Genomic DNA, 18,556 nt, shown 5'->3' with positions numbered 1-18,556 from the left:
ATCCCAAGTTCCCAGGAACACTGAGTCAATTGTGCATCCAGAAGAACCATTTGAATTTTTCCATGCTTCCCTTCACTGGAGATAGGGGAAGACTAAACCCATTTGTAGGCTTATGCAATAATGCATAAATCTCTCTTGTAAACAAAACTTCTCTAACCAGTTTTGAATGCAAGGTATGCTTTGCAGTTTACAGCCTCTTGGCACAAAAAGGAAAACCCTTGAGAATTCAATTTTACAGAGATTGTTACTGCATTTGGGGGTGAATAGGAAGAATCTTAATGAGTAACCCACTGTACATGAAGAGGATGACTTTCTGCATTTTCTTCTATCCAATGCTATTGAACTGAAAGTGTCTAAAAATGTTTTTGACATTTTTATATCATATTGATGTAAACAATCTGTCTTGCCACCTTTGAAAATTTCTGTTTAGCACTAAGTACTGCTCTGAGGCTCTAAGCTAGCTTTAATAAAATCACTGTTTTGCCAAATAGAAATGGAGCAGTATAACAGAGACAATGCAATGCAGCAAGATAAATAAAATTCCTAAAAGCTGATTTTTTTTAAATTATATTTCAACTGTCAATCCACAGCTCATCTGTACAGCTCATGTGTACAAATTCTGGTTTGTTTTATAGCAGAGTGGTAATACAGTACACATGTCACTGCATCAGCAATACCTTTTAATTTATAGACATTTTTAAATTAATCAAATACTAATATATATCAGCTTTGAAAACAGAACTTATCAAAACTAGTTGAAGGGAAGCACACGTAATAAAACAAGAACAGCTTAAATTAGAATATTGAAAATAAATGTAAGTGAGTGGGGAAGAAAACCCAAACATTTTCCAGTGTTATTGAGCATTTGCCTTGTTAAACCATTCCTACATTTGATAAATCAACATGCAAAAGCCAGTTTCACCTTTTCTTTAGTCAATTGTTTATAAAGCAAGTAACAACAGACCTATGCCACAGATCCAAGAGAGATACTTGTGCAGCTTTCATTTCTGGTTACCATAGTTTCAAATGAACTGTAGATCTCTAGAAATAATACTTATGAGAAGGAATAAAAATATCACTGCAAGAAGAATCATTTGGATTAGTGTATGAATGGCACTTAAGTGAACAGGTAAATGCTTAGGAAAGGAAGTTTTATTTGCAAGACTTTGTCAAACACAGTAATGAAGCCTGAGCAAAGACAGAAGGATAAATACAGCACATGGAACAAGAGGGGAAAGCAGGCACCAAAAAGCCATTCAGTAGCCATTTACCTGACTCCTCCTCTAAAACTCCCAGCAAAAAACCATCACCAGCTCTAAACTGGGACATTATAGTTCCAACCTCCCACATCAAGGGATACTTTCTAAACATATACTGGGGGTGAAAAACATGAATCTTCTCAGGAATTTTAGACAACTTTAAAATCTGAAATAAAGAAGGAACTTCCAATAGGAGCAGCCTAATAGATTGCCAGAGACATTGAAGAAACTTCATCCTCTGAGACATTCCAAACTTGACAAATGTCCTTACAGGACAAGACTTAAGGAGAAGGCTGGATCAGACCTCCAGGGGTCCTTTCCCATCTAAGCAGTTCTGGGACCAAGAACAGAACTTTTCATTGTGGCATTACTTCTGGGAAGCAACTGTGCATTCATTATGCAAAGCTTTATTTCAAGTGGTGTTAAAAGAAAGTATTTTGGATACAGTTGTCCAAACAGGTACATAAGAAACAACAAAAATAGTATATAGCCACACACCAAAATTAACTTCCCTGCAAGAATACTGTTCCCATCCCCAAATAGTACAAACCAGCCAGGTTTTACAAATTATTATATTATTAATTTTAAATTATTAATTTGATAGTGTTTCCTGTTCAAATATATTGAAATTGTATTCTTTATCCTAAATCAAAATATAATGTATCAATTCTCTATTTCCCTGCTGCAAGCACAGCTCTGCCACATGATATATAGACTGCAGCCACTGGTCATTCTTGCTTTGAAAAAAAAGGATGATTGATCAAGCCTTCCCAGTTTCCTTCCTTGGAAAAACATCATCATAATTGGTACTCTGTTTCTAAGAAAATCAGAAGTGACATGGCCAGTGGTCAGGATGCACCACCATCTGACACAAATCAGTTCACCACTACATCCATAATTATAAAAAATATCTTATTCCAGGACTCCTGTCAGTCAATCACCTTCAAACTGAAAACCAGACACCTCAAATGCATGCATTAATTATGAACCTGTGTTCCTCACATTTATGACTTACATTGGGGATTTTTGTAACTTCAGTAATCTATACATTCAATTACCCACAGCACATTAATAAAAGTAACAGATAAAAAAATAAGACCTCCAATATTCACACCCCTACTCCATACAAACTCTACTTATAATGAATTCTCCTCGTTGGAACATTATACTCTGACCAAAAAAGAAAAAAACCAACCAATTATATCACTTGCTTACTAAGACTTGATATGGTCCAAATTTTCAGTTGATCCTTATTAAGGGATGACCCAGAAGTTTTACATAAAGGAATAAAAGAATAACAGGTAATAGCATGAAAGACTGAAAAAGCCTTTTCTTGAACAGATTATTATTATTATTTGTAAACAAAGTAGAAATCAATTTTCTTTTGCCCAGATAGGATGCTGCAAGGAAGGCCTTAAAACTGAGGCTAAAATGCTTTGTTCAGTAAAAAACTGCAATTTAGCCATAACCAAGAACTGCAACATTACCTCCCCATCAACAATGCCCACCTCTCTGCAGTCAGTTCCCATGGCCTAAGCAACAGGAAAATATCTGCACGAATTCCTCTTTGCTGTGTGAGCTCAGCGAGCACCAGGGCAGGGCTCAGCACAGGGGCTGCCCTGGCTGGGACTGAGGCACCACTGGGGCACGGAGGGACCTGAGGGAGCCTCAGCTGGGGTCAGGCGTCCTCCACATCACCCACAGGCCACAGGCCAAGCAGCATCTCACCAAACCTTTGCAGCAACTCCAAAGCCAAATTTGGAATGCAACCACAACTAAATAAAATATGCATACCTAAGTTGTTACTTTTTAAAATAGTCAGTAGTTTCAGGAATGTTTTGTCTTTTGTGAAATGTCAGTATATTCAGATTCATTATTTTGTTAATAGGAAACCCTAAAATTTCAGCTATAATTCCTATAAATCTAAAACACTGCAGAGAGATCCATCAGATGGATCAGGCACCTTTTGAGACCTTTTTCAAAACACAACAAGAAGTCATCAGCTTGTTCTATCAACCCTTGAACAGATACAAAAATACTTTCCTCTCTAGAGCTATACAGAAGCAGTAACAAAAAACTGCTGCAGAAAACAAAATGATCTCCAGTGTCACCCATACTCCCTTGCTCCAATATAATAACTAACATTTACTGAAATAAAGCATAGAAAGTAAAATGCATATAAGGTTGTGTAAGGGCAGGACTAATCAGCCATTAAATTCAGAGCCATTAGAAAATAAACCATTCACCTACCTACCAAAAAAATTTCACAAAGAAATCCAAAACCAACCAACACATGTTCTCAGATACTTTTTTGGGTAGGTATTGTGATCAGCCTCTCAATCACAGATCACAAACTACCCTGCTGTATATGCCAATCTTCTTACATCTACTCCCTCTTCTGATTATATTCTTTTACAAAAATAAGCCTTCCAAAGGCAGAAACCATAGCTAGCTACACAATTAAAAATGTGCAGAATAGACAACAATGAAGTATATATACCTGGACAAAGCAGATAGCAGACCACCGAATTATTTCTCTCAATAACACAAGAGGTAGTTGCACACAAATCTAGTCCTACCTGTCCTTCATTTCTGACTCAAATTGGCATAAACAAGTTTAAACAGAGACTAGTCCTGGGCTCCTCCATGCAAATCTGTAGCCAGTAAAGGCTAGGAAAAGCCAGGTGCCACATGAAAGCCACAGGGGTACCCTGGGGGATCAAATTTTTCCACATTCCTGTCTCCAAAATTGTGTGCCAGATCTCAGAAAATGTTGTGAAAGGTTTTTCCCTTTCCCTATTCTCTACCCAAGATCTCACAGTTCTAGGAAAATTAAACAGTGGAAAACTTGGAAATACAGAGATACTAAAAACTGATTGAGTATTCTGTGAACTAATGGAATGGCATAACTCATTAAATCTAGGATTCTGGTCTAGTCTCAGTGATCTCACCCATCAAATTGACAGGATTGAGAATAAAAGGACACAGTTTATGTGCTGATACCCCCGAACACTGAAACATCTTTCTTGATACAAGCTTCCCAACTTAACAAACCAACACCAGTCCTACAATTGTCTGTCATGATCTAAATGAGGGTCACCTTCAGAGATTTCCCTTACTTTGTATTTATTCTCACAAAAAAAAATTAATTTCCAACTTTACCACATTTTTATGAACTTCAAGATGAGAATATTTAAGGAAAATAAATTCTAGTTCAAACAGCATAGGATTAAAACTACAATTTTAACCTTGTACTCTCAGAATGAGTTTTTGCTACAGCACTCTTAAGTAAATACTCGACCTTATCAAAAGTCACATCATATCCCAAGGCTTGTTACCCTTAAACTACAAAGATGCAGAACTTTTTGAAAGCAGATTTTTTTCTAATATAAAAAGCCAACTGAAGTGACTGTACTAGTCTCCAAACACGAAGCTGTTCACTGGTTGACTCTCAGAGCAGCCTTTCGGCCGAACAGTTCCCAATGTGACCCTGCCGGGGTGACCGCAGCGCTCCCGCCGCCCCCTCCCCGTGCGGGCCCCGCCGCCGGGGCGCCCCCTGGGGACCGGGGGCGGCCGCTGCACCCACGGCGAGCTCGGCCCGCCCCGCCGGAGGGGCTCCCGCTCGGAACCGGGGCTTCATGGCCCGCAGCCCCGTTCCGCTCCACCTCTGCAGCCAAAGGACGGCAGCGGCAGGAGGCAAAGGAGCCCCGGAGCGGCCCACGCCGCACGACTGCCCGTGCCAATGACCGGGAACTGCGGGACCTTGAGGAACTCCCGTCTGTACTCAGCCTTTGAGTTTAAGGGAGTTCGCCTAAAACGCTGGACGGCACTGAATCGAAACTACAGCTGCAGGGTATGTCACCATTTAAGTTCTTGTGATGCACATGAAAAAGAGCTCTTTCCATTCCTCAATGTATTTGCTGCGTGCAAGCTTTTTTTCCTACCTAAAACTCCAATTTCCCGCTCACCTCCGTTTCCCAAGGACTAGATTATCACTCTCTTGTCACTAATCCTCATAGAAGATAAAACTTTCAGAATATGAATGTTTTAAGTGATGCTGAGAAAGAGAGGAAAGCTTTTATTTAAGATTATTAAACTGGTATGTTGCTGGCTGCTATCAATCACTTCTTTCCATGACAAAACAAGTACTGAACCAGATGATGCTCTTGGAAATTCTCACATCTCGCTGACAGAGACCACATCGACAACATACTCCTCTATCCAGTATATTCTCTTAATTACACACATCGACAAAAAAGAGGAAAAAGGAGGAACAAACAACACAAGACAAAACAACGTCCACCACCAAAACCCAACAGTACTATTTTGGAAATTCACACCTACAGTATTCTTCTAAGTTTTCAAATCAGTCAAAGAAGAAATGAAACTGTAGGGAGAGATCACACTGAGCTGGAAACCTTGTCTCATCTGACAGAACACAGAATTCCAGTACCACAACCAACAAGCATAAGTAACAAGCAAAAATATTTGCTTATTTTCTGGGATCATTTGGTGAAAATAATCAACTGAAGTATTTCAGGTTTCTGTAAAACATACAACCTGTTTTTACTGGCACACAAGTCTCAGAAAAACTCATCTCTCCTAAAATATTTGCCTGCAGCAAAACAACTGAGACAGTAAGACCACAAATGAAAATGACAAACGAGGATTCTGGAATCATTCTAAATTTGAGCCATAAGTGACAAAGAGCAATCTAATTTTAAAAAGTTTATAAAGCTTTGATGTGCCAACATCATTTCATGACTTAACTAAGTCTAACACAGTTGCTCCCACCACCAAGAGCAGGAACTTTCAAGTGGTTTGTTGCCTGCAGCTATTTTCTACAGGAGACTGCAGTAGCATGTAATATTCAAGAGAAGCTGTCTACATAACTTTATTTTTTTATAATTCAGTTGCTATTGGTAAGTTATACTGAGACGAAATAAACCTAGAGAGTATTTAGCTGACAATTCTATTTACACTCCTTCCAAGTGGAAATTATTTCACTCCAAATGTTGAAAGACTTGAACACGTAAAGTTCAAATGTGATATATTTATGGAATCTGAGTAAGATTACCAACCACCTAACTGAAGACTCCAATTTATAAAATGAATGCTATTCAAGTAACACAATGCATTTTTAAACTAAGTATTTTAATAAGCTATGAAATAGCAATTTTTCTCACTTCACAGAACCCAGTTTTTTAAAGATATATTCAAATATCACAGAATATTTAAAACCAAATCAAATTAATTTGTTTTCAGTTGTGAAACATCAAGACTTTATATCTAAACAATGAGAGCTGTACATAAATTTTATCTTAACTTCTTAAATACAAGTTTAACAAATCCTTACACTGGTTATTGACTTTGTTCAGCATTATCTTCTTAAAACTAAATGTATGAAAAAGCTCTAAAAGCATAACTCTGGCCAAATTAAATAGCTTGGAAGTTATCTGAAGGCTAGGAAGCATCACAGAAAAATTAAAGTCTCTCCTATCTCCCAGTTCCATGTCTGTGGGTTTTTTGGTTGGTTGAATTTAAGCTTATACAACAGCCAATAAAGTCTACCAGAGCTAACTTCATACAAACAACAGCAACAGAAATTAAGGGGTCAGGGGTTTGTGTCACAGGTTGCACAAAGCCCACCTGTGGACAACACAATGAAATGTCACTGGTTTTGCCAAGAAGGACCAACATGAGCCATATGAGTTACACAGCAAAATCTATTTGTCAGAGATGAGATTCAAATAATATTTTTCTCCTTTGTATAACTTCGAAGCTTTTTTAGTCTTTGATTAACAGAACAGTGCGGGAATTCCAGCCCGTTCACCCCCAGGGCTTTCAGCAGCAAAAAATATTCATGTTAATGTTAAAAGCAATGCATTTCTCACACCCTGTTTCCTTTACCAATGAAACTGTTTTTGTGCCATAAAAGAAAACAAACTATGTTACCCAATAAAGAGCCCTATACCAGATCAGTGGTACTGAGTTTGTAACTGATCACCAGGAAGACAGAACCACAAAATTATGAGTTGAGGATAATGAACAAGTGATACCAAGATGACAGAGATTAATGATGGTCAATTGCACAATCACTCGTGGTATTTATTTCTCTGCACACAATCAGCCATCCTGCACACGGGTAAGTCTTGGAAGAGTTCAACACCAGATAAATACTCCAGGAATAATAATAATAACTACTGATTTAAAGAGACCATGAAAAACGGAAAAAGTTGTTTCTAATGGGCAAGCACTACAAACGAGAAAGAAGTAATCAACCACAAATGGAGACGGAACTGCCAAGAGTTAACAGGAGACATAAGCAGGGAGACCTATGCTTGGAGAACAACACCTCGCTGTAGGAAACGCCAGGAACTCTCATTCTTGGTCATTAAACACAGGATTCAACAAAACTCCCAGAGAGCGCGAAAGCGGCGTGCAACGGCCTCCAGAGAAGCGATCCCGAAGGCGTTTTGCCCCGGTTCCCTCCCGGCGGGCCGGGGGACGGAGCGGAGCGGAGGGGCCCGGCCGGGCGCGGAGGAAGCGAACGCCTCCCGCGCGGCGGCGGCCAATGGGCGGCGGGCGCGGCCCGAGGCGCGGCGAGCAGGCCCGGCGGGGCCGCCGTGACGCACTTGGGCAACCGCCCGCCCGCCCGGGCCCGCCGGCACGGCCCCCCCGCCACCGCGCCGGGCGGCGGCCCCGGGCCGAGCAGCGACAACGCGGGGTCACACCGGCGGCCCGGGCGCCTCGGGAGACCGGACACGCCAGGGTGTGGCTCGGGCAGCGAACGGGAAGGGAGAGCTTTCGAGCGCGGGCAGGGCAGGCGGGGGGCAGCAGCGCTACCCGGGCTGCCAAAAAGTAATTAAAAAATAAAACAAACGGAAAATAACGCCAAACAAACAAAAAAAAAACAAAAAAACCCAACGCCAAACTAAACAACCAAGCACACGCTCGCCCTCAGTAACTAGAACACCGGACTCGGCAGTGATCGAAACTTTGTGTCACCTCCTAACGCCGCATCCCGTGGGAACACAAGAAAGGAGAGCCGGGCCCGGACAATATAATAAATAAATAAAAGCAGCGACAGAGGAGCCCGATCGCTTCCACGCCCGCTCGCGGGGGCGAGGAGGGAGGGGGAAAAAAATTGAGGTCGGTGGGTCCCGGATTTCCACGGGGTAGACGGATTATACAACGCCAGCAGAACAGAGGAAGGCATGGAGGCAGCGAGGCCCGGAGCACAGCGGTGCGGGCCCCCGAGGCCAGCACGCCCAGCACCGAGGGATGCGCTCGGGCAGGGGAGGAATTCCCGGAAAACAGGGCCTCCCTACCCAGCCATCTGCGGCCGCTCGCTCCTCTGTCCCTCCATCCCCAACCGCAGCAACTATATATACATATACATACACGTATCTCTATATATAGTACTTTTTTAAATCCGTGTAGACAAAATAAGCGCCCATAAAAGAGAAACACCAGGAAAGCTCTCGTTTCCTACCTGGGCAGGGTTCAGCTCAGTTCAGTGCGTGCCGAGGAGGAGGGGGCAGAGGAGCACTATCTAAAACAAAAGTGGCGCCAAAACCCCCCAGTAAGAAGCATTCTCCTTCCTCCTCCTCCTGCCCCCCTCCCCCACCGGGGCCGGCGAGAGCCCAGCGGGGTTCCAGCAACACGCGGCTCCCGGCATCGGGCGTCCCCGGCACAAGTTGGCAAGCGCCCTTTCTTTACAAAAAAAATAAAGGAAGCCGAACGGAAACTGCCACAACTCTTCCTCTTAGCGGACAGCAGCCGAGGAGCCCGGCCAAAGTCACTCGGAGGGGAAAACTCACAAAAGGCCTTCGCCGAGCTGGGCGCCGGGGCGGGGGGCAGCGAATGGAGGCGGGGGGGAAGGTGCAGGTCAGTCCCTACCTACGTCCTCACTCGGGCCGAAGGAGCCCCGCTTCCGCCAGCCCTCCTATGCAACCACGGGGATGAGCGGCCAGAGTTCCCCAGCTCTGGGAAGAGAGACTGAGGAGACAAACCCCGATCCCTCGGCACTTCCCTGCGCTGGGAACCCGCCGGGAGCGGGCTGGAAGGAAGAACTCGGCTGCTGGGCAGCGGGGAGAAGGGAGCGCTGTCAGGGGTGCGAGTCCCCTGCCCGCGGCCTCCCCCGACATTCGACCCCGGGGCACCGGCAGCCGCCCCACCATTTTCTGTGCGCGGCCCAGCGCTACCCCCGAGCGCGGCTCGGGCCCCGACCCCATTCCCCTGCCTTGCCCACCCGAGCGGCCCGGCCCGGCTCGCCCGCACACACACCCCACGCACACAATGCCCGAGTCCTCCATCTTGCCGGCAGCCCCTGCTCGGCTCGGCAGAAGGGGGGAGGAGGAGGAGGAGGAGAAGGCGGTTCTCCATTTTAGCTCGCCGAGCGCCGGGCCCGGCCTGCCCGCGGCCGGCTCTGGGGAGGAGGAAGGGGGCCGGGGCGGGCAGGGGGGCCGCTTTCGGCGCCCTCTCGCTCTCTCACTCGCGCTCCGCTCGCCTCCCCCCTCCCCGCCGCGGCGCGCCGGGAACGGGGGGTGGGGAGGCGGGGGGCTGGAGTGTTTTCGCGGCTCGGCCCCGCCGTCCTCCATCTTGGCTGCGCGCAGTCCCCGCGGCCAGCCGGCCTGGCGCCCCGCGCGGGCCCGGGCGCCGCGGGCCCCGGCCCGGCCTCTCATCGCCGCCGCGCACCGCGATCCCGTGTCCCCCCGCCAAACTTCCAGAAGCTTCGCCGCCATTTTCTAACTTACCTTGCCCAGTGTCGGCGTAGGCAGCGAGGAGGCCCGGCGCGCAGCTCCGCTCCCGTATCCCCGCCGCGGCTCGCCGGCTGCGCGCCCGTCCCGGCCGGTGCCGGGCTGTGGGCGCGGAGGGGGCGCGGGGCGCGGGCGGGTCGGGGTTATTTAATTTGGCGGCGGCGCTGGGGATTGTTTGGGGTGTTCGCTGCTCGGCGGCTCGCGGGCGAATGGAGGGCGCAGGCGCCACCTGGCGGCCGCCCAGCGGGGCCCGCTCTCCTGGGCGTGGGGCGACACCTGCCGGCCGCCCGCGGCAGCGCCGCGCCGAGCGGGGTAAACAAGGTGCGGCGCATGCGCGGGGCGGGCCCGGGCTGGGCTCGGCAGCGGGGCCCGGCGCGGCCTAAAAAGGAGCGGCCGCTCGGACACGGGGCCAGCCCGCGGGACGCGCCCGGCCGCACGCAGGCTTGGGCTCTGCTGCTGTAGCCCTGCATTGGATGTAATTGTCGGGCCGAGGCAAAGCTGGGCCTCACGGAAGTACCGCGCGGGGCCGATGCCGCAGGGTCCTGCTCGCCCCCCGCGCTGTGCCGGCGGGAAGCGGGGCGGGCCGGAGGGAGCCCTGGCCCGGGAGATAAAGGCGCCGTTCGGTTCCCTGTGCCTTATCTCGGGCACGGCAGCCCGGGCTGCTGGCACCTCCGGCAGCTCCCGTGGTCTCAGCGTTCTCCAGAAACGCGTTCTGCTTCTGCCCATCGCCCCGTGTGCTCCCAGTTCAATGAGCGTTTGTGGGATTCCTTATTTCTCCCTGCATGAGGATTATGTGAACCTAAAGCGATCCATATAAGCAGTACAGAATTCTTAAAAGTAACCAGATATGCAATTTGTGACGCCTGATTTTTTTTTTCACTTTATTGTGTAATGCTAAGCACATTGCTCATGCTGAATAGTTCCACGTACGATTATATTTAGACCAGCACAATAATAGTTTTGTCCTGGTAATTAGGCTCTAATCACCCTCTTCTGTTCATCTACTTATAATTTTGGGGACAGCGTTAGCATAACTAAGCAGTCGCTAAAGCGAGTTACTCTGCTCACCTGCCTAACAAAGGCAGGGTATTTAAGGGAAGAGTATCCACCAGCTCCAGTCCTTTCAAAACCAAGATGAGGCATCCCGCAGAGAAAATAATGCGTACAATGGAAACCGTGATCAGATTAGGAGTGTTTAAAATAAAATTTGTAAAAAATCCCCAAAAACTAAAACCAGTGTAATATAAACTGATGACACCTAGGATTGCTACATACAATCTGTCGGTACATGAGACAGGATTACAAAAGTAAATTATGTTCTGTAGCTTGAATTCACATTTCAGAATAGTTTTGCTTCTGTCAAGTTCAGGGGAAACAAAACAACAACCAAAAAAAAGACAGAAAGACTGCCTGATAGGGAACATTTTAAAATAGCATCCTGGGTGCCCAGTCATACAACCATGTTCCCGGTTTCAATTGAAGCTACAGGTGCTGCTGATGATCTTTAATATTACTCTGATAGTGTCTGGAAAATGTTGAAGAATTGTGTATTAAAAAATAAAAAACACTGCACTTAATGTAAGCCTTAAAATTGTCTATATTGTTATAAAACAACATTTAGGAATACATGGAAAGGAGCTGGATCCTTTTGTGCCTTTCCCATACAAAGTCAACTTCTGCCATATAGACAACCTTTCCATAAAAATAAATTACAACATTTTGCCTGCACACAGAATTCCAGTAATGTGCCTTCTGCTTGAGATACAATAGGGATAACTCAGATTAAACTCCAATCCAAAACTTTGCAAGATGATAGCAGTTTATTGCAGGAGCTGGCAGGAACACGAGGCAGCTCCAGTCAGCCGTACATTAAATACATGTACAGCACATGGATTTTGTTCTATTTCAAAAGCACTGCTGTTCACATTTGAGCTCTCAGCTCAGAGGTTTTAGGTAAATGTGCTTACCTAACGTGAAGCAAACATTACATCGTTTTTAAGGTGTGGTTTTGAATGAGTGTGCAAGTGCTGACAATACCATGGCACAGTTCAGCCCATTCCCAAAGCTGACTCAGGCATTGGAAGCCCAGATCCATAACACTTCTGGGTGTCCTGACTCACAGACAGAATTTGCTTTTTTCTGCTTGAGCCAAAACGTGGAAGTGCTCTAGAGCCCGGCTCCAGGTGCAGCAGCACACTGCACACCCTGGTCACAGAGCCTGCCTAAGAGGATTTCACACTCTGCAGTTCGGTTTCCTCCCTCACAGTTGTTCCATTCAGCTGTTTGCTCAGCCCTGGCTTAGCAACGCTGTTGTTTCATCGGAGAAGGGAGAGGGACATTTGTTGTCTGAGGTTTGATTCCCACCCCCCAGCCCAGACCGTTTCTCTGAGCTGTTCCAGTACAGCTGCAGAGCACTGAAGTCAGCACAGCTGAAGGTGCCGAGGCCAGGACAGTTTCTGCTCTGCTCCAGTAACCAGAAGACAGGAATTTCTTAAGTCAACTGAGTACTGTGAGGATTCCTCCTTTAAGGGAGCCAAACTGGCTCTCTGAAGAGCCCAACTCCTGCATTTTCCTCATGAAGAGATCATGCTTCTGGGATTGAGCCTTCCAGTTGGTACAAGAGGGAACATGATGGAAAGCAATTCCTCTGCAAGCTCATCACTTCTTTCTAAGCTACCAGTTCCAGAGTGGGCTTGTACTATCAGTTCAGACTTTGGGAAAAAAAAAACAAGACCATCCTGAAGTTTCTGTATAGTTTTAGCATACTAGCATCCTTTCCAATACAATGAAAAATTTTAAAAAAAAGTAAGTGCTATCTAAGCATTATAAAGAAAAAGAGATATTTTAAATTCTGACCTGTCTAGAAAGGATTTATATCTGATAGAAAAGAAGTTCTGTGAAAAACTAGGAGAAAGTATTTCACAGGACTGTCATCTTTTTCAAAAAAGCTACTCTTTAGGTGCTTCAAATTCCACCATTTCTGATATTGAGCCCAATTTAGAGAGGATTTAACAAAGACTTTACAGGCACTGTTATTATGCTTGATCCGAAGAGAGCTTCATGATCAGTGACACAGGAAACTGAGCAGGGAGAGGGCAGATACCAATTCTGTGTCTGAATTAATGGCCAGAGGTTCACCATGAGAGAAGATCAGAATAAACTCAAGCTGACAGATGGCTGATTCATTTTCCCAGGCAGGAGATTCATGCTCATGCTGCTTCCTTTTCTTTTCATGCTTCTTCCTTTTCTTTCTCCTGCAGAATAGGAAGCCCCTCTGCAGGTCCATTTCCTCATTTGTATAATTAAAAAAACCCAAATAAACAAACCAAAACAACCAATCAAAAACAAACAACAAAACCCAAAATAACAAACAACAATAACAAAAACCCACCAACAACACACCACCACTCACAATCATTTATTTCTTTAAAGATTTTTCTTTTTGAGAATTGGAAAAATAAACCAGAATTTGTATACTGGATTTGTCCCAAGGTGAGGTGGTAGCTTTGATGGCCTGTATTGAATACACCATGACCATACTTCTGTCTGTTGTGATGGATACAGAGGGAAAAAGTCATATTTTTTTTTTCCCAGATTTTTGAATCTGGCTTAGTCACTCCTGGGAAATCTGCTCTAAATCCTTTTGAAGATGAGCTATTACATAAGAAACAAAAATAAAAACCAAAAAATGGGTTACTTTCCCATAATTTGCAGGAGATTGCACATCAGTAGCTCCTTAGGTCTTTCCCTGCTCTGTGAATAATTTCTTCCTTCTTCCATTTATGTAAGTCTCCCTTGTGTGCCCCTATTTCTCACCAGGTCTTTCCAGAACACCCAACTCATGTCTGAATTTTCTTTGATTCAGTAAGTTTCTGCCTGCTCCTTCTGTTAAGGAGCACAGAATCAATTTGTCCTGTACCACTACAAAGGAAGTTTTAACTCCTCTTCATGATCAGCTCTAAAAATGAACAGAATCCCAGTAAGTTGCAGATGCCTTCCTGCCAATTGCATTATGAGCAGCAGCTTTACTCCGTCCCCTGTGCCACTTGTCACCCAAAGCCCTGAGCTCCCCTGTTTGAGTGAGGTACTCTTTCTATGTCTCATTGTTTGAGAGAAAAATCCCTTAGCTGGATTCTAAAGTTCCATCAGCAAACTGCTGTAAAGGCCACAGCAGTTTTTGGTAGGAAAGAGTGAAAAGCCCTTCCCCTGGCTGCAGTCAGGACAAGTCACTTTCACCTGAGGCATCACCTCACCCTAGGAGCAGGAGCAAGTTGTTACCAATCAGGCCACCTCTCTTGGATTCAGGACACAATTTGCTCTGTTTTCCAGATGTAGGGAAGTTTCTGAAGATAGGCAAGACATTATTTGTGTTCTGTAGCTAAGTCCAGGCAGAGGGACCATGAATCAAGGTCCATTTTATGAGTTGGGCGCTGTGACAGCATCAGTGACAAAGTCTGAGGAGGAAGCACAGGAACCAGAGAAACATGTTTGGAACTGGGTAAGCCAGGTAAGTGGCAGGGCTCCCTTAAAGGCAGCAAAGAACAGAGTGTGTGACAGACAAAGAGCAGGAGTGAGAAGCTGCCAAGAACTGAAATAAAGTCAAGCAGGCCAAACAGCACAACTGATGCCAAGCAAGGGAAGCAGCTTTAGCTGAGAAACAGCTAAACCCCAGTGAAACTGTATCATACTGCATCATCCAGATGTGTAGGGCACCTAACCCATCAGGAACACAAAGCAGTTCTCAGCTGCTCAGAGCTCATGGGGCCCCAGACCCCTCTCCAGAACTCTACATGGAGCCAGGGCTTGCCTAGAAAGGGGAGAAAGGAGGCTGGCTTGTGGTTAGGTGAAATTAGAGTCGAAGTGAGACAGAAACAACATTATTCAGCTCAACTTCTGCCCAGGATCATACAGCAAAACAATTATGAACAACAAAGTCAAATACTTTTGTGTTTAAGCTCTGAAGAAAACCCTCTATTAAATATATGGGACAGCATTCTGTATGTGCAGGCAAACACAAGATTTGGAGGATGTACCTTGGTCTTTTCCCCACAAATTACTGAGGCTGGAACTTAGGGGCCTGAAGGGGAAGTCTAGGCAATGGGAGGTTGTTTCTGACAGATAAAACCTAGGAAGAGATTAACTCTTCAGATCAACTTGCATGGTTTTTTGGGGCTGACCTACCACATTCCCAAAATCCTCTATATATGTCTGTCCCTAACACAAGTTTCCTTTGGTTTAGTTTTCACCATCAAGCAGCTTCAAGGTTTCTTTCAGACTGTGTTTCTCACAAGTCACTCCCCTACTGCCAGTTGTGTCTGGGGCTCAAGGCCTTTTCTGCTGCCTCAGCTCTGACACAGTGGGTGGGGGAAGCAAAGCAAAGTGTGATGGTGTCATTAGCTGAGATTAAAGGTTTTTGTAAATGGCACAATGCATAACAAGCAGCAAGGAATACAACAGTTTATGACATGTTGGGGGGTTGCACAGATGTTCAAAACCGTTAAGATAAAAATACTTCTTTCAGACTGTAACTTTCTTGAGTGTGACAGTAGCAGTCCTGCAAAGTGCCAGCTGTGAAGGAAGTGTTTTCCCCTCTGTGGTAAAGGGCACACCTGGGATGCTCACCATAAACACTCTCAGTCCCCCAGGGACCCCCACTTCTCACTTCCCTGTACCTCTGGTTCCAACTGTGGGTCTAGCAGAAGTGAAGCTTCCAACCTGGAACATGGACCTTCCTAAAAGAAACTTGCAATTGCCAATTAGGCCTTTAGGAAAGCAACTGTTGACGAAGTTATAAAAGTCCTAAATTGTGATGCAGATGTCCAATTGTTATTTTTGGTACATCTGTTTTGCAAAACACCCATTTGAAGCAAGAGTGACTTTTCTGGTGCTTGTACACTGCAGACAGAGCTCCCATACTGACTCCAGTGACATCACATGGGTCAGATATGCAGGACAGGGAGGTAAAGCCAGTCCTGGACTCAGAAGCTTCTCTCTGTAACACAAGAGTTAAGAGGAAGAGATGCTTGTGCCTTGACACTCACTTTGGAAAAGCTTGTATACAGAAGATCAACTATTTGGCTTAAGTGATGACTCTCATCATACACTGCAAAATTAAGGTACCTAAGAGAAATTGTGTCAAGAGTTTTACAGCAAGATCTAACAATATAAAATCAAAAAGACCTAACATTAATAGATTTAAATGCTGTCTCGGTAATCTTTGAAGGTTATAATAATTCACTCTCCAAAATTTGAAGGTGACCATATGCACTTAGAGTAGATCTGGCTTTTCAGCAATTATTGCAATGATTCTTCTAGACATTTTCACAGTGGGACTCTGTAAATGTGTTTTTCATTTTTTGAAAAAGCACCATTTTTCAATCTGAGAGCAAAACTAATTCCAGTATCTCTCCAATACATTTCCAGCATTTATTACTTATCAAGAAATTTGTCTCAGCTAACACAGTAACTATCCAGGCTATAAAACTGTAAATTAGTAATTATCTAAAGGCAACCAAATAGTTTTTGATCAGCTTTAGATATTATATACTCACAATATAATTAATACCATTTTGTCCCAGATTTTTCTTGGGGTTTTGTTTATCCAAATCATTCATAAATTAATATATACCATCTTCTTTCCTGTACTAGGAAAAAGCAAGTTCCTTGGGAAGTTAGTTACAGAGCCATGTTCTCTGAGTTAACACATATAGATTTACAGTAATGTTGTCACTATTGCTTAACAGGAATTCATGGTTAAGAAGAAATTGAAGATATAATCTGAATTTCAACACAGATTGTTTATCATCACAAGCCATTTTGCCTTCTCACAGAAAGCCACATTATAATTACAGCACATTAATTGCTGTACAGCAGCATCAGTAGAGCTGTTGAAGTGACATGACACAGTGACATGACACAGTGGCACTTGCCAAGATGAGAAGGTAATTTCAACAACCTGAATCAGTGTGAAGTCATGGCAGGTGCAAGGGGGAGGAAAGATTTCCTTGATCAAGTTTTCAAGCTACTCAGTAAAACTTCATGCATATAAACCACACAAAAACTGGTAGGAGGGAGAGTATTCACTCATAGTTCCATGAGGAATTAAGGTGCATGTGGGTAGACTGACCCTAAGGAGAAGGGGACCAGCACCCTTCACACGCCACAAGGCCAATCCAGCTGCTCTGCACAAGACCAACAGGAGAAGGCTCAGAGGCAGCACTGGAAGCACCTCTCCAGCCTTCTCTGGCATTTGGCCTTGCTGACAGCAGTCAGTCTGCATAACACAGAGGGTGACAAAGAGCATCGTGTAACAACTCACTGTTCAGATCCTCACTGCTGCAGGAAAACGCTGCAAAAGCCAGAAAACCTCCAGCTCCTCCTTTTCTCTATGAAGAGCTGACCTTCACACATCAGGTGCTTGAACTTGCACACCTTGTAAGGCAGATTCTCTTCCAAGTAGCTCCTGAAGACCACAGCAGCAAAGGTCACTGCCCCTGGCAATGCTCCATCCTAGAGAACTCCACTTCAGCTTGGTTTCACATGAACACCATATTCAAGTGCCTGCATTAACCTCCACCCAGTGATAATTCAGTTCCAACCACCCATTGTATTTACATTTCTGTTAATTACAATAAAAACAAATAGAAAAGGTAACTATAAAACGCATGCTGATTAACAGCAACACTGTGAAAACTTTAACAAACTATTTGTCCTGTAGCTTCAGCCTGCACATATAGCTAACAAAAAATTCCACTGAAGAACTGTGGTCAAAACTAAACTAACCAGACAATGTTAAAATGAGTATTTAAGGACTCTAATTGAAAAAAACCCCAAAAACAAAAACCAAAAAAACCCCTACCAACGAACCAACAACCAATCCCCAAGCTATAATAATTTAAGAAGTTTTGATTGTATTATGAGCTTAAGATCAAACCTCAAAACAAATTTTAAAAAAGTCCAGACAGCTCCTGGCTGCAGAGGCAGAAGCTGCTGCAATCAGCTGAGTGAGTCTGTGTGTTTCAGACCCCACATTTTAAGGCAGTGAGAAAAAGCTCCTCATTTAACAAAGACATCAACTCTTTGGGTTTTCTTATTTCAGCCTTCTGTTACTAAATAAACCATGCACTTCCCGTGCTTTCTAAGCAACACACTTCCAGGACCATACTGAAAACCCTTGTAAATATCTCATGTATCCAGAGTAGCAAGTAGTTCTGCTACTACAAGTAACATCAAAGAAAGATACTCTACAGAATCCACTAGAAGAAAGTTACTGAATACAGATCCTTGAACATATTGCACATCTCCCAGGAAACTCATAAAAATCAACTTCCAAGGCATCTGTGTCCTGCTGCTAATCTCTTTTTCAAAGCCCCAGTGCTTCCACTCCATTTATTTGCATCTTTCTTTTCCATCTCTTTAAACATCCAACCCAGTATTAGAGGCCATGGAATTTCTTCTGTTTCTTTAAGATACTGAAAATCAGAATAAATTGAAAAAAAGTCTTCCTAATTCAAGCTGTCAGAATTTGATGACTAT

General features: G+C 44.5%; 1 protein-coding gene across 4 annotated transcripts in view; it reads right to left on the bottom strand.

The window, feature by feature from the left end:
- STAG2 (STAG2 cohesin complex component) overlaps positions 1 to 10,222 on the bottom strand; it is a 72,691-nt gene extending 62,469 nt beyond the window's left edge. For 2 of the 4 annotated variants that reach the window (XM_059482999.1, XM_059483002.1), the window contains exon 1: positions 10,019 to 10,222. The gene's annotated coding sequence lies outside the window, so the exon portion shown is untranslated. Of the gene's footprint in view, positions 1 to 8,754; positions 8,779 to 9,557; positions 9,587 to 10,018 lie in introns of those variants that run through there. The other 2 variants (XM_059483000.1, XM_059483001.1) reach the window with 2 other exon arrangements.
- Positions 10,223 to 18,556: the final 8,334 nt, after the last annotated feature.

The sequence above is a fragment of the Ammospiza nelsoni genome, chromosome 15 (genome assembly GCF_027579445.1).
Source record: "Ammospiza nelsoni isolate bAmmNel1 chromosome 15, bAmmNel1.pri, whole genome shotgun sequence".
Lineage (NCBI taxonomy): Eukaryota > Metazoa > Chordata > Aves > Passeriformes > Passerellidae > Ammospiza > Ammospiza nelsoni.
The sequence above is the reverse complement of the archived record's forward strand: the minus strand, read 5'-3'. Positions and strand labels throughout refer to the sequence as shown.